The sequence below is a fragment of the Manacus candei genome, unplaced genomic scaffold, assembly GCF_025592945.1.
Source record: "Manacus candei isolate 608988 ecotype Guabito, Panama unplaced genomic scaffold, ASM2559294v1 h1tg000037l, whole genome shotgun sequence".
NCBI lineage: Eukaryota > Metazoa > Chordata > Aves > Passeriformes > Pipridae > Manacus > Manacus candei.
This window is the reverse complement of record NW_026138085.1, coordinates 18,266,599-18,278,316: the sequence shown is the minus strand read 5'-3', so window position 1 is coordinate 18,278,316 and position 11,718 is coordinate 18,266,599. Positions and strand designations below refer to the sequence as shown.

The following is an 11,718-nucleotide window of genomic DNA, read 5'->3' as shown; positions in this document are numbered from 1 at the left end:
TTCTAATGTGTGAACAATGCAGCTATATGGAGATGTTCCAAAATGGATTTAGCCTTCCTCCTCTTTTTTTTTTTTTTTTTTTTTTTTTTTGTTTCAGAGATCTAATGTGTTTCGTTTTCTGACCTCTCTGACTCCCTGAAGTTGGAAAATGTCTGGAATCAGATGCAAACCAATGAGCATTAGCAAGTGTCTGGCTCTGAAAACTCCACTATCTACTGAGGCAGGAAAAGCTCCAGCTCTGCTGTATTAACTGTTATACACGAATAGTCCCATCATAGTGCGGTTAGGAATTGTGACATATACACAAAAACTGTTACAGCCTATCATTCATTTTCCAGTAGAATAAGTCATAAACATTCATCAAAATTTAGCTCTGCCAAGTGGCAAATGTCCCATCCTGATACGGTGAAAAGCCCAAGATTTTTCGTTTTCCATTGTAAACATTTTATTATGACACTTTCTGGTTAGAATTGCATAAATCTCTGGACAGTGAATTCATTGCATATATTTCTTGCTGAGATTCTAGCTGCAAGTAAGCATCCACTGATACTCTCTATATGTAATTTACTCAGGGAAGGTAGCAGAACAACAATAACACCTCAGAAATATTGGATCCAAAATTATACTAAGTATTTTTGAGGTGAAAGAGAGCATGACACAAAAGGAGCAAATAAAGTCTTATTTGCTGTGTGTTTGCATAATGTTTTGAATGTTTTATTGAATATATCTTCCTTGTGAATTATGCATGCCCTCCAGTACCTTTAGGAAGATGTAAAACTCTATATATGATGAATGGAATCTGTGATCTCCTGATGGTTTCTAAGATACTGCTTTAAATAAAAAACTGACTGATTTTATATCTACCAAGGGTTATTTTATTCCCTTTCAACATGGGTAAGCAAGAATATTTTGGTGTGGGGAAGATTTCTGAATGTGTTCTCTCACTGGAGCTTGCGCAGGTCATTGCAGGGAGTTACTGTGTATTGGTGCATTGAAATTGGGGTTCTGTAGGCTAAAACATTATCTTCCCAGTAGGCTGAAGCTGAAAGCAAAGTGTGTCCTAATTCCTTTAATAATTCCAGTGAGGTCTGGTAACCTTTTAAACCTTTACATGTCCAACACCTGACTGGTGTTGGGTTCAAACCATGAATCATTCTGATGGACCAATTAGACTTGTCCTCTTAAGACAAGCAAAAGTGTGAGTGAGTAGCCAAGGCTGATGTGGAGGTGGCTTTTCAAATGTGGTGGTCTCACTCTTGTGCTCACTGTTTTTTTGATCACACCTTCTTACCGCTTTTCAATGTTAGGTCTGAGTTTAAGACAGAAGTATCAACAGCTTATATTTTCCTCTTTTTACTTGCCAGCAAATGTTTCAGTTTTTAAATGTAGTCTTAACTGCAGCTTCTTAGTAAGATCTGCGTCCACTCAGTGAACCTTTACAAGATACTTCAAAGTACCCAATATTCTCTTTCGGATTATATGTCAAGAAAAAATATCTTATGAATGCATTTTTTGCCTTGTTATTTATGTGAATTGTAGATACTTAAATGAAATGCTTGTGCAAAATTAGGTCAATGAATCTCTGAAAGTTAAATGTGTTCTGTGGAATGGAAATTAAGAGTACAATGAGAAATAACATGAACTAAAGTACATTGAAATACAGAATTCAGGAAATGAACAGTTGGAATTCCAGCGCTCACTGCTGCTATCAGAACATGAAACTGAAGCAATATTTATTATTAATGACTTAATGAGTAAATGTGCCTAGTCTTTCTATTGGCAGCATGCTTCTGTCAACTAATTCACCTTGCAAAGAAAAAAATCTATACTTTTTAGTATGGATTTCATGTGTTATAACAGGTTCTAATTCCTGACTTCTCCAGAGATAATAATTGTTCTGTTCTATAGAAAAGCTCTTTTTTTGGGATAAAAAGACCAGCTTTTGAACCTGGGCCTTGTTAATATATGGTTAAAAGTAGAACCTACTGCAACCTTCTGTATCTCTGAATCTGTGATACTGGGTAGGCTTTTAGAAAATATGAAATCCTTTTACTGAATGTGTTCTCCCAGTGAAAAGCATCTAATATATGCTGCTTGACCAAAAATTTCTAATTGATAATCTTGCAAGAAAATTGTTAGCAGGATTAATTTATCGCAGTTGGCAAAATAAAAAGCAATCAATAACAAAAGGCAAAATAAATGACTAGTAATAACTGTATCTGATTGCTTAAATGAAGCATTCCATATGCGTTATTATGCATAACAGCATGTGAAATGCACTTCACATATATGACATTGGTGCTAGTTTACTAAATTATGAAACATAGCAGAGTGAACAAGGTAACATTAGTGGACAACATTATTTGATCTAAAAATCTCTTTAAAAAAATAAAATTACATTTGTTGCTTTGTGGTAATTATGACTACAGATTTTGTAATTTTTAAATAGGCTTTCTCTCATCAGAGGACTTGTTGAGCTGCTGCTGACTGTGTTCATAGCACAGTGACAAAACCAGAACTATTGATCCCTGTGAGCTCTAGGGCACTACCCTGAAGCTAGTTTGGAAGTCACAAGAATATCCAATTCCTGTTTACTCTTATCCAGGGTAAGAAATAGAATTTACAAGGCAGTAACTGTTCTTTAATGATCTTCTCCTTAACCTTCCCTGCCTGACAATTGGGTTTATTGGTTTCCCATGCCTATCTGAAACGCCTGCTGTTATAACACTTTAAGGAGGAAATTATATCCTGCTAAAAGCTAATAATATTTTTGGCAATGTCAAGAGGAGTGAGAACTTACATAGAGAATTCTCTTCAGACAAGGACTGGAGATTAAAACAAATGTGAAGAGATTAGGTGTTCTTGACAGGTGATCAGTCAGAAACAAAAATGACACATGGTGTGAGGACCCCAGCTGGACCCTGCAAAGGCATTCCAAGTCCTTGAAAAACTGGGACTTCTAATCTATTCCAGAATTTTTATAAGTTCAACATCCTTATAGAATTCCCAGCCAAACTCAGATTAGTAGGAAGAGAATGTCCTTCATCAGATATACTCATGACAAACAGGAGATCAACTTGTTTTAGTATTTTTCTGGTGTCTCTTCTTTCTCTGTTCACATTTATTTATGATCCTTCTTTGCTTCAGTCCTTACTCTGCACCTACATGTGGCCAAGTTGCTGAAGAAAACATTGCTTGGAACTTGTATACCAAAAAACTGGTTGATTTAAATTATCATCTTTCTTGGAAACTTTTGTTCAATTATGTAGGTCAGGACAGAATTTCTCAGGAGTTGCTCTCTGAGAAGAGACAGAGCCACTTCACCTCCATTGTGCTTGCAGAGTATGCAGTTGTCCAAAAATTAAAAGTATGTATGCAGAATGTATGCCAATATTGTCCTCTTTTAGAATAAACCACAAAAGAGCATTTTTACCCTTGGGGAATCATACTTGGGACACAAATGTGGAATAATTCTAAAAGCTTTTTGTATTGAAAAATAATTTCATGGGCTGTTTAGGAGGAGACAGTTATAATTTACTGTCCTTTCTAATTCTGTCTCATGGTTGAGAACTTTCCACATTCTCAACCAGAAAGAGATTCAGTTTTTTCCATCTTTTGGCAGTATTGGTTGGTTTAGTATTTTGTCAATGCCAAACAAACAAACAAAAAGCAGTACATTTTTGAGTGCTGCATGCATTTCAACAAAATTGGCCAGAATGAAAAGTAAAGCTGAAACTTAAAATGCTTGGAAAAGTCTTCTAAGATACCCTTTTTTTTATGTTGAAATTTCTTTTCTACAGAAATCAAAATGTGATCACTAATGTATATTGAGTATGTTTTTATAATGGGGTATTTGCCTACCAAAAGAGATTTTTTTTTTTTTTAAATTCTGTTTTTCACAAGTGACTTGGTCTGGAGAAAAAAACATATTTGGGAAATAAACAGTCTATCTTAAAAAAGTTAAAAAATACTTTTTAGGTAGACTTTTTCTTAATAAGCTTTTCAATTCTTCAAACAAACAGTCCTTAAGATTAAGCTGAAACTAGGAATGTTTTAGGTGGGGTTCTTGGGTATAGATTTATAAACTATTACTAGTCCTTGTGAACCATTAAATGATAGAACAGTTCCTTCTCTTTTTGTTCTTCAGCATGGATGAGGATATTTATCTTCCCCATCAGTGAAATATTCTTAAGATATACAAAGATATACAAAGAGATTTGACCTCAACCATGACTTTACTATTATTATAGCACATTATTTGCATACGAGCAGTACCCATGAGCTACAGGCATGGCCTACATTTTATACAGTATTAGAAATAGAACAGAAGATAGCCTTCAAGTTGAAGAAGAAGATGAGAGTCAGCAGGTGGACAAAGGAAGATGAAGAAATGGGAGAATAGTGTCATTCTGTCAGTATGATAAATGGTATTCTCAACACACCACCTGGGCAGCTGGTTTGTGTATTGTTTATGGGGATGCTAGAACAAAAACTAGCTTTTCAAAGGGAGATATGACAAACCCAGGCTTTCAGTTATTTGGAGGCAGCTCCTTCAAGCATAAAGTACAGGAAAAGTCAATTCCATCTGAAATTATTGCTTCTGAAAATTTAATGAGTAGGAGATGGAAGTTGATGCCATTGTCTGCCCTGAGTCTGCATCTTGTCAATAAGTCTATTCATTAACCTCTTCCACGTGAAGAGAAAGGTCTTCCTGAATTTCAGGTAGAAAGGAGTCTTTGTCACATTGGCAGAGGTCTTGATGACAGTAGTTTTACATTGAAGGTCCCACCTTAAATTGCACAGTGTTAATCTTGTTGAGAACAGGGTGAGAAAAAAACTCAGGTTTGTTGACACTGAGTGCATAGATTGAAGTGTCTTTAACGTGAAGGTCTGGCACACATAATTAAATTCCTGTAAATTTATTTGAAGACCGTATGGTGTAAATATGATGTAAATTTGTCAGCATTGTGCCTTTTTCAGATTTGGAAGACAACGTATACCTCAGTACCATCAGTGCTTTAATTACCTCAGTAAGCATGATGCTTAGTGGCATTTTTGGTTAAAATGTCCTAATTAGTCTTCTCTATCTAGTAAGCACGTGAAGATTTTTCTTATGGCTGATTGTACTACTCATAATTATGAATGATAGGGCAACTGTATAAAGCCTCCAGTTTTACGTTGCAACATAGTTATTTATGAAAAGGCCTTGCCTCAAAGATGGAAATAATGATAATTACATTTAATCTTTTCATGATTTATGCAAGTTTTTGCAGTAAAACAAATACCTGTAGGATACTAATTACTGAGATGGGAAATGTAATTCACTACCAGACAGGCTTACTGGAAATATGTGAACCTGAGGTTACAGTTTTTAATATCCCTGGTATCATTAATTTTCTTCTGCATGTATGTACTTTTCTTGTGCTTGGTTCATGACATATACATATTCTATATGCACATTTATTGCTCTGTTTTAGTAGCTTACAAAGATGGACAGGAGAACTACAAAAAGCTGCTTGTTTAGCACTGCTAGCTGTGGCTACTGTTGCTGTTTCTGCACCAATAAGGGCACAGAGACTACCCTTAAACAGGAAGAGTGGTGAAATGGCCTTGTTTTAGGTGATGGCTGAGCTGGAGAGAATGATTGGTTTTACAGAATTTCTTTGTTCAGTGTTTTAGTGTGGATGGTATTTGCAGCATTCTTAAGTCTGAGTTATTGCTAATGGCTTCTTTCTAGTTTCAGTCAACAACCCTGTGCTCTGGGAGACTGGGCAGCAGGTCACAGTGCAGAGTGAAGAAGCATTCATCAATATGTGAATGGTGTCAGTGTTTCCATTCTGTTTCCGGTGAGGCAGTGGTCTCTTGCCCTAAGGATGTCACCTGGACTTGTGGTGAAGAAAGAATTGTAAGTTTTACTGAATAAGTATTTGCAGGATGCCTGGGTACGTGCATTTGGAAATTGATGAATAATGCAACACAGGTAGCATTTCATTATTTCTCTTGTCAGTTGCCATCCCATGGTTTGATATTTTGAAAAGTGATTTTTATTTTGATTTCCATATACATCTTTATATCTGTCTAACTGCACTGCTGGCAAGACAAGGAGGTAACACAGACTGGGTGAGGAGCTGTTCTGATTTAATCTTAGGTAACTATTGAGTGTTACTTCACCAGTTTAAAACAGTGCTGATGGATCACTGTTCACTGAGAGTGTGTAGTTAATAAAATAGAAACCAAGAGACCAAGAGCAAAGAACAAAAATATACAGATTAAAAAATTGTTACCATATGCCATTATTTTTGTTGTTGGCACTTAGCTTCTCTAAGGAAATAGAGCAGAACTTAATGAAGGGAATCATTCTTTCGGTTGCTCTGGTTCCTCAAGAAGAAAGGGACCTTGGCAACACCAGGCAGAATCGTCTCTCTGAGACTTTGAGCCTTGCTTACCTGAAATGCATTTGAAGATATTAAATCAAATCTAGTGTATATCCTACCATGGTAATGTAATTTTAGCCCAGATGTCACAAGGAATTACACTATCCCTGAACAGTGATGTTTTGATCATTCCCTTTAGGATAACATCTTGTACCTTATTACTGATGCCCGCTGTCCTGATGCTCAGACAACCACAGATCTCGTTTGCAGGCAGTGAAACCAAGCGATGCATGCAGCAAGCTCGTTCTTCTTTTTGCCATGGTACTCCACAGTATCCAAAATCTTGTACAATGTCTGTCTTCAGCTGCTAAATGTAGCACAATGTGACTTTGCTCGCTAGAGTTGTAATTTTCATTTTCAACAGTATTTAAAAATTTGATAGAGAAAAGAGTTAATGGAAGAGATTATTAGACTTTTTATTTCTCTATAAACCTGAGTCACAGTAAAAGGAATGCTTTGGATATAACATTTTTACCCTGTATCCATTGACAGTGTCAGTAGTAGTGTTTTAAATCTTGTTTTTATGAGTGGAATATTATGAAGGGAGAATAACTTCTTAAGTAAAGAAATCTATTTTATTGTTTAAGTTATGATCTCATTTTTCCTCACATTTCTCATCTGTGGTTTGCTTTTGGTGACAGGCTTTTTTATATGCTCAAAATGTACATAGCTTAGTTCAGCAATTCTTTATTCTTTAAGCAGGTAACTAGGGAAGATGCTGAAAACTTAAATAAGTAATAGTAAATAAGTAATAGTAAATATGGATTCCACTTATTCAGTGTTCTGATGGAAATAGAACTTCTGATTTCTCATGGGTGTTTTTTTGTTGGGTTGGTTTTTTTTGAGTTTTTTTGTTTGTTGTTTTTTTTTTTTGCTACTAATTGAATGTCTTTGGTTTTGTTATTAGTAAAATAGAAGATTTAATGGAAAAGAGAATGAGATTTTTTTTTTTTCAGCCTTAACTAGTTTAAAGCATTTGCACTCTTAATTCCTGGCTTTCTATCTGAAGGTACATATGGCTGAATCAAATATTTATTAGCATGCTCACAGGCCAGGTTGGATCCTCAACTGTTCAGAGCTACCTTAATGAGAAAAAGGGGGATATGTGGCTGTCCTAGAAAAAGACATTTTTTTTTGCTACAATGAGCTGCATGGATGCAGAGAAGGATTTCAAACAATTCCCCTCAAAATCTTATGGTGTTTAGTTGTCATACTTTAGTTCATTATGAGACTTGCATACATTTTACCTACTGGAAATCAGAATACTTTAATTAAACTAGTGCAATTTTTTTACTTTTAAAAACAGCAGGAAGCCGTACAGTGCTCTAAACTGCAAGGATTAATATGACACTTAGTGTGGCATTGGCTGATAAATCCATAATAATGTCATTGTTGGTCCTATAAGTACAAAGAAGTACATGCATTAGGAATGGACTTGATGTTGTTTCCCTATTGAAAATCACGTAATGAACAATTACTGAAGAATAGTCCGCTGAGAAAGCCTGTATTTTTTTCTTTATAATATCCTGAGCTTTCTAGTGTTATTTAATTTAATCTCGTACTTTAAAATGTTATTTCTGTAAAACAATTTCTTTTTGCAAATCATTCAAGGAAGTTGCCATAGAATCATACAATAATTTGGATTGGAAGCAACCTTAGAAGCCATCTCTAAACAGGAAGAGAATAGGCAAAGTTATTAAATCATGTGGAAAATTATGTTTGAAATATAAATTTTTAAAGCAAAAAGCATTATAATTGCTTTCTTCATATATTTTTATATCTGCGTCATAGAAAATGAACTTATTTTATCCTGCTTTAGTTTATAGATTTTTCTGAAAATGAAATTGAGAACTAAGCTCATGGTGGCGGCTGTAGCCATTGTGTGAAGTTTGGAACAAACTCTGGAAACCCACTTAGGATGTCTTGGCCAGAAAAGGTAAGAACTGAAATGTTTGGGGTTTTTTAAATCCTTTTCCTGTGTTTAGCTGTGCTAAAGGGTAAAGGCATGATGGAATAAAGGCCACAGACACTCCATAGGAGAGGGGTGTTACAGTCTCACTCATGATGACTTACAGAAATGGTGAGTGGGTTTAACCAAAAGTTAGAGGGCATTTGGTCTTTTTTTGACAAGCTGTAGTTAATACTTTAAACTGTAGGTACATCCAGAAAGCCAGGCAAGGACCTAGGTTCAACTCAGTGACATTGTGTTTTTGACTTAAGCTGAGGGGAAAATCTCTTTTTTCTTTGGGGCTAAAATGGGACTTTAACCTACATTGGAGCAGTTTTAAAGAAGGCAGTATGCATTCACTGATGTAACTAGTATTTTTTTAGACTGTCACTCGGTTTTCTGTAAAAACATTGTGCCTGCCTGGAGCCCGTTAAATAGGGAAACCATTAAAATGCTTCTACCCTTAACTACATTAAACTTTTCCTGACAAATCTATTGGAACAGTCAATGAATGACCACATGGCAGTTATCCTAACATATCCCTTATTTTTGGAATATAGAAATCAATTTTGAGAGAAAATAGTAGGCAGGTTACTGGAGGAGATGACTTTATGAAATATAAAGCATAAGGTAAATTTTCAGTAAATCTGTCTATTGTTGTTGGTCTGTTTCCATAATAGCATCAGAAATACTTATTTAAAACTAGAAATTATTAAGTTACGATGGCTTTAATCATTAAGAGTTAATGGAACATCCTATTATGTCGTATTATATTCCTGTAAACCTATTGTATTTTACCCTTACATCTTCTATCTCTATTTCAAAATACTCAATAGAAATAGTTAACTATAGAAAAAATTAATCCTTGTGATGTATGAAGTCAGACATAGCTTCGACCCTCCTAATTTTCATCTTAAAGACTTTATTTACATAACAAAAGATTTATGTTTTTACGTTTTTGTGTGGACCTGTAAATAGAGATGTTAAAAAGAGTCAATTATGCAATAAAAATTTTATTAACATCTGAAACAGCAGCACAGGACAAAAATATACGCAACTTGGAGAATCCACATACCGGATCAGGCCTGTGAAACACATATACATTGAAATAGAAGAGAAAGTCCATTTAAAATGTAGGAAAGACTCTCATACAGAACCTCATCAAATGGTACTCTTGAATAGCTAATGTGTGGTTCTGATATAAACCGAGTGACTATTCCTTTTGCAGATAGAAAGTGAGCAAGATTGACTTGTTTGTAGTGGCAGAATCAGCCGCAGAGTATCACTGCTAACAGGGGAAAGGGCCACACATACTGAGAAGATCCGTAAGGGGAGAGAGCAGAAGACATGTATAGCGCAGAGAACAGTGTTCGTTTAAGACTGAGATGTTTCAGTGACAAAATCTCAGGACGTTCTCAGATTTTTATATCACTGACGTTTGTCCTAGGTTGGTTAAAAAAAAGCAGTAGGAGCAAAAAAACTTGGAATATTATGTCTTGTTTACGTGAAAATATACGGAATCACTAAAAAAAGGAGCTGGGAAGTTTACATAAAGAAAATGAACAGTAATGCATTAAATTAATCCAGAGAAAAAGATAATGATTATCACTTTATGAAGTGATGCTGCACTGTAAAATTCAACTGCTTAAGTAATTTTTCAATAAGAGACTTAGTTCTAATTATCATAGTTCTAATTGTCAGTATTCTTGTTAAATATACTATGGAAACCTGCATCCAGTGCAAAATTGCACTGGTTTTTTTCAGTTGCTGGTAGTTCTGAAACAGAGCATCTATTTATCTCCTAGCATTAATATTGGATATCTGAAACATATTAAGCTGTTTCTGTAGTTGTTTTGAATTTGGTAGATAATTATTTAAAATTTTACAGAGAAGACTTTCATTTGGGGAACTTATTGCTCTATTGCTTATTCCTTGTCCAATAGCTAAACCCTATGACTACTAACAAAAGCCTCACTTTAAAATACTTTGAGGAAAGGAAGAAAAATCCAAAACATTTTCAGTAGTGAAACAAGCCAGTTCCTAACAGTAGATGTCATTCTATCTCTATTTTAATGCCAGTTCCTACTGTTCTCAGTATATTTTTTCAAATAACAAATTGCAGGTGGAAATGGGGGAAACATTTATGTTTAACTTTCTTCTGATTAATGCACAAGTCTATATCTTTTTCTTCAGTAATGTGAGGTGTCAGAGTGTGAAATTGGAAGTTCCTGATGCAACTGAGGCTGATAAACTTTTGTCTTTTAGTCACTCATCCATTAGTACTATTTCATTTATTTATTTGTTTGTACAAGGGATTTGTAAGCTTTGCATTTTGCATGGTTTTTCTTTCTTTTCTTTATTTTTTTTCTTTTTTTACAATTTCCTTTTTCTTTCTGAGCAGGTTTGCTTGATGCTGCTCCCATAGTTCTTATCCTTTCCCTTCTCAAGATGTTAAGGCCACATACAAGAACAGGGTTGTAACCCTGGGGAGGCACAAAGACTGCTGCCCAGAATCACACAAGAGCAAGGTCTGAGACCACATGGAAAGAGAGTTTTGATATTTGTTTTCTGAATAATGATATTGTTAATTAGAACCCAAACACAGAGCCCTCCTGAAAAATGTAGCAAATGGAAAGAATTCAATTTACAGTGAGGATTTTGCAGTCTTGCTAAGCTAAGCGATTTGAAATTAGTAATTTCATTTCTTTCCACAGATATGTAGTGACTGTCTTGAGGATAATGTGGGCAGAGGGCCAAAACATTGAGGCTTTGAGGAGCCTGAATTGCGCTACCCTTTTAATGCTCACAACGGCATGTTCTAGTGAAAGTAGGAAGAAACCAGGCAGGCAGTTCATTCTATAGCTGGCGTAGCTCAGGTGCCAGGACCATCAGGCTCTTTGGCAGCCATTGTTTCATCTGGTCCTGTTCTGTAACATAGAGACCCCCTGTGTTTTGTTAGCCACTGAGCTGAGGAGCTGAGGCAGATGCTCTTCAAGGTACATGAACTATGCTCCAGCACCAAACTTGCAATCCGTGGTCCTAAAGGAGTTCTTATTGTGTCAGAGTAATAATACCTGATTTTCTGCAGAATCAATAACAAACACAGGAACAGATGAAAAACAGGCCTAACGGGTGAACTCAAAGATGGGAGATTCTTAATTGGTTTACAAAAGTAAGGTTTTAAATGAGGGTAGAAGAATAAGAACTATAAAATCCTCACGAAGTTGCATTATATTTAAAGTTTTTCTGTTCCACCTCTTCTCAAAGGCTTACAATACACACCTTTAAACCCACAAAGGTTAGGCTGAATGGCAGTCTTAATATATTGGCTTGGAT

The 11,718-nt window shown here is 35.4% G+C and overlaps 1 long non-coding RNA gene across 1 annotated transcript; it reads left to right on the top strand.

The window, feature by feature from the left end:
* The first annotated feature begins 5,785 nt into the window (after nt 1-5,785).
* Nucleotides 5,786-10,986, top strand: LOC127473825 (uncharacterized). The gene is made up of 4 exons (XR_007905603.1): nt 5,786-5,905; nt 6,574-6,695; nt 8,254-8,370; nt 10,784-10,986. It is a non-coding gene; the product is annotated as an uncharacterized LOC127473825 (long non-coding RNA).
* Nucleotides 10,987-11,718: the final 732 nt, after the last annotated feature.